The 4938-nt window shown below is 38.1% G+C and overlaps 1 long non-coding RNA gene across 1 annotated transcript; it reads right to left on the bottom strand.

Annotated features, from left to right (window-relative positions):
• Nucleotides 1–292: 292 nt before the first annotated feature.
• On the bottom strand, nt 293–3538 carry LOC127745672 (uncharacterized). Its single transcript, XR_008006991.1, has 4 exons — nt 3277–3538; nt 3130–3196; nt 2908–3020; nt 293–548 (listed from the first exon to the last, which is right to left on the bottom strand). It is a non-coding gene; the product is annotated as an uncharacterized LOC127745672 (long non-coding RNA).
• Between the last annotated feature and the right edge of the window lie 1400 nt (nt 3539–4938).

The raw sequence follows: 4938 nt of genomic DNA on the forward strand, positions 1-4938 counted from the left end.
TCGTATTGACTTCTAAATTTATCGACTTCAAGACAATTCAACAAGATATGTAAGTGAGCGGCTTTCATTTCCATACTAGTCAACCACCTGTCTTTGTTAGCTCTCCCAGGAACACCCGGTTGATCAAAAATAAAAGGGTAGGCTCATATGAACTTTCACCACCATCATCATTGTAACACCCTAACCATCAAAACTCACGCTTCCGGCTGCGCGACTCTGATAGCTCAGAAATTACAATGACTCTTATACTATTTAATACTAAAATATGAGCATGTTTAAAACTTTAAATTGCAATACCGCTCCAAAAATAGCTTTGTTATGTAAAGTACATCCATACATACAATACACTTACAACAACTCACAAAGAGTACATACACATATACATATATATACCTAAATAATATTACAAGCATTATCTAATACAATATCCTATCCCTCCTACAGAATATATAAAGATAAAGGTGAGGGAACAATAAACAATAACTAAAGTAATACAGAACATCTCAACAACAATTAAATAAACCCTTCGTGACTTCTGCGTCCATATCCTGAAAGGAGAAAAATTGTAGGGGGTGAGAACATCATCCTCGAAAGGGTTCTCAGTAAAGGATTTTTGGGAATCACTGTAATAGGATACGTGAAGGTAAACCGTACCAGTGAGTAATAACTGGCTTATACCTCTTTTTCAAAAACAACGGTTTACAATAAAAGTAAAGTCTGAAATCTTTTCTGAAAGAGAAAATGTTCAATTCTCAAAAACTCAAAAGCCTTTCAAAAAGGTTTATCTATGCTGAACCAAATTAGCCTTTCATACTTTTCCAAACCAGAAATACAAAACCGAAACCAACCATCGGTCCATCTCATTTTAACCACGGCCCTAGGCCCAAACAATCCAACAGTATGGATCCACCATAAACCCACAGAGTTTCAATTGCAAACACAAGTAGGAGGGTTCAAGCACAAACAAACAGTTACAGCAAGTAGAACAATTAGCAGTTATCACAAGTAATCACAAAGGCAAACCAAGTATAATATGCACACCCAAACAGTGTCAGATAGATGCATATGATGCATGCCTATCCTAGTGGCTGATGATATCATCTGTCGGTTATATAGCCAACCCGACAAGTCCTGGTAGCTAACCATTGGACTGTCCCTCTGTCGTGCATCCCCAACTCGAGTTACTCTCGATCATCATCATGATCATAATCATAATCCATATCCAACACCATCACTGGTGTATATTCATGGGGAAGAGCTCATCCGGGACTTTGACAATGCCCGGCCACACTTACGACATAGGGTCAGCAGAGTCTCGAGTCTCCACCTAGAACACGTGGTGTCTAGCCACTGCTTTCTTCCAGGGAAACTCGTGTCTCCGATAGTAGAAGTGCAAATCACAATTATCAATATTTCAGCATATATGCATTCATTCTTAGCCATGAATCAACATTCATCTCAGCCATCCAGCTTAAATTCATAATTCATAGTCAGCCATCTAGCTCATAACACATTTCGCAATCAGCCATGATTCATTATCATACACAGCCATTCCGGCTCATAACAAAATAGCACTTCCACCATTCAACATCATTGAATTCATAAAATCGACATTTAAGCCATAAATCACTTTTTCTCAATTCATTTCACTTTGAAATCAAATTTCAACTCTTTTCAGCCTTGGCTCTAAAGTTTCCATTTCTCAAATCATCTCAGGCTCATAAGCCCCTTTTTCTCAAGGTAAGTTTCCTTTTTAAAACAAAGCCACTCTCGGCATCCTCTTTCTAAAACTTCCAAAACCATGAAGATTAAAGATTTATTTTGAAATATTCAAAATCACCCATCCAACAACAGAATTTTATATCAAAAGTACCTCGGCAGAGTCTCAAGTCTTTAGGGAAGGACAACCTATATCAATTCCTTAAAATTCATTGAAACTCTTAAATTCTTAGATTCTCGGTTCAAGTAAATAAGACTGAATTTATTATGAAATCGAATCATACAAAATCACAAGTTCCAACCCGGTCTAAAATTAATTCACTTGAAACGGAACCACTTCATTTGAATCAAACCACTTTCAGATTTCTTCTTGAAACCCATTTTTCTGACCTCTTCCATAAGGCCTCAAACTTAATTATTCAATCAAAAGTCTAGTTCCCTTTAAAATTACTAAAAGCCCCTTTTTTATATTAAAATCAATATTAGAGCATCATTCTTTCCTTCAGTGATTCAAATGATAAAATAGTTCATTTTTAAATAAGTCGAACTTAAGGCATAAAATTCACTTAAATAAATTAAGCTCGAAAATATAAATATTCTCTTAATAAAAAAAATAATACAATTTCTCAAATCCAACCCTTTTTAAATAAATTTTCAAACAAGTCTAGGATTTTTATAGAAATTTCAACAGCACCTCCCTTAAAACTTGGACTTTTGCCACTCGGTTCGGATCCCAACTAAACCGTTCCTCAATCCCTTTCAACAGTCCAAAATCAATTCAAAATCAATTCAAAATCAAGCTAAATCCAACAGTCACCTCATTTGCATATCTCAAGGAAACTGTTTCAAAATCAAATCATTATCAATCGATTAAACTCATTTCCAAAGCTTCAAAGAAACGATTCAGTAACAAATCATTTATCAAAACCAAGTCAATTAAAGTAAACCAGGCTGAATCCAAAAGTGTATTCTATTTTTCACATTATCAAGAAAATTAACTCAACTCAAATCAATTCTCAATGGATTAAACTCAATCTCAAAGTCGCACAATAATCCAACAAACATTCATAATCATTCGAGACAATCAAACAATACATTAGGCCGATACAATCACCACATTGTCTCACATCAGTATCCATATGTAATAATTCCAATACATAAAATATAGTTTTTGGAAAGCGCCCCTACCTCAAAAAGCCAAAACCATAACCCAAACGTCTTAGAATTTCTTTCGTCTCGACCCAAAATCAACAGTAGCTTCAAAGCACAGCCCCGCCACTTACGCAACAGCATAAGTAGCTCTAAATCACAACATACAACCCTGGTTACTAAATCCTAAGAACATTTATATTGCAAAGACTCTAATACACGTGCAAAACACTAACGCGGGGACTTCCAAAACATACTTACTTACTGAAATGACAAAACAAGGAAGCTGCAAACTCCGAGCACGAAATGCAAGCATGGATACACGACCCTGTGATAGAAGACACTGCAACACCTCAGCATAAGTTCACAGAGCAGTGACAAAAAGGCTTTCGAATCAGAAATGCTTACCGATACCGAGGACTCAGCGGCTGTTTCCGGTGGCAGAGGCGGCGGAGGCAAGGTGCGGCGACACCCAGCGACTCTTCCTCCTTCCACGCGACTTAGATGACCGCTGCAGCAACAAGCCGTGACTATGGTATTCTCAGAATTCAAAAGAAACAGAATCCATTAACAAGACCTTATTACTAGCAGTGTTTTCTGGCAATAGTAATGGCGTTTCCCGGCGGCCATGCACAGCGGCGCGAGTCAACACGGAACCAGACAGAGCGGCGGCAGCGGCTTCCTCTGGCGGCGTGGGCAACAGCGTCACTGGTATCGGCACTGGTAGCGGTAGAGCACGACGGCGCTTCTCTTCCTCCCGTTGTCAGCGACTGCAGCGACCTTTCCTTAGTGCGTCCCTGACTTGCACGTCTTCTTCCTCCATCGATCGGCGTCAGCTAGCGGCAGGACATGATGGAAACCCTGACAACGGCGACCCACGACCACCCTCTTCCTTGCGTAGCTCTCTGTTTCGACCTCTCTCTCTCCACTGTTCGCAGTTTATGGCGGTGGCAGAAGCTTCATCAATGGCAACGCTGCAGCATAGTGACAGATCGGCAGCAAGGTGCGGCTCTACGAAGCGGTGATGCATGCAAAAATGGCGGCGATGGATGTGAAGGTCACATAGGAAGGGCGCGACAAGGTGGCTGTGAAGTGCAGCTCGCGGTAAGGACGATGGCAACGCGGTGAGATCCCTTCACCCTCCACGTCGGCAAACCCTTTTTGCTTTTCCCTCAATTTCATTTTCTGCTTTTGTTTCTTTCCTTTCATGGAAAGAGAGAAAGAAAATCGTGTGTTGTGGCTAGGATAGGACTGCGCAACTGCTAGGTAGTTGGGTTAGGGTTTTTGAGTAAAATTAGGGTTAGGGGTAATTTGGTAATTTCAAATAAAATTGGGGAGAATATAATAATTGAAACCCAAATTATATCCAACACTAATTGTATATAGAAAATACTATTTGCTCATCAATTTTACAAATTATTTTTAATAAAATGTCCAAATCAAATAATTAGAAATAATATAATTAAATCCTTTATCTTCCCAAAACAACAGTATCAATGTTTTAAAATATTAATTATTTAGTCCAAGTCATATAAAATCCTTATTATTTCACAACTATCAACTTTATAATTTGAATATAGAAAATAATTCGATAATTGTAAAATTGGATAATCACCTTAATTCATTTCAAATTCAATTAATCGAAACTAGCTTTAAGTTTCTTTAATAAACAAACTTTTGAAATTAAAGCTACAAAAATACTGAATTTAAAATTATCTCATGATAGCCCTTTTTCAAAAGTTCTGGGTCTTACAATCATTTCGATTCGGCCTTGTTCTCTTTGACATTACATGTGGCTCAAAATAATAAGAACAATAACTTGATGTCTCTCTAGCCAGGTATGCTTGACAAATTAAACCCTCTACTCTAGCCCGATTCTTCACTGATCTCTTATACGTGTCTATTTCACGCTCAAATGGATACATCCACCTATACTGAGCTGGTCCACAAACAGGTGCCTCATATGCCAAGTGAATTGGTTGATGCTCCATTATGTCGAAAAAAGCAGGAGGAAAATTTCTTTCTAACTTGCACAAAATAACAGGAATATTAGCTTTCATTTGTACAAGA

The sequence above is a fragment of the Arachis duranensis genome, chromosome 3 (assembly GCF_000817695.3).
Source record: "Arachis duranensis cultivar V14167 chromosome 3, aradu.V14167.gnm2.J7QH, whole genome shotgun sequence".
In the NCBI taxonomy this organism is placed as follows: domain Eukaryota; kingdom Viridiplantae; phylum Streptophyta; class Magnoliopsida; order Fabales; family Fabaceae; genus Arachis; species Arachis duranensis.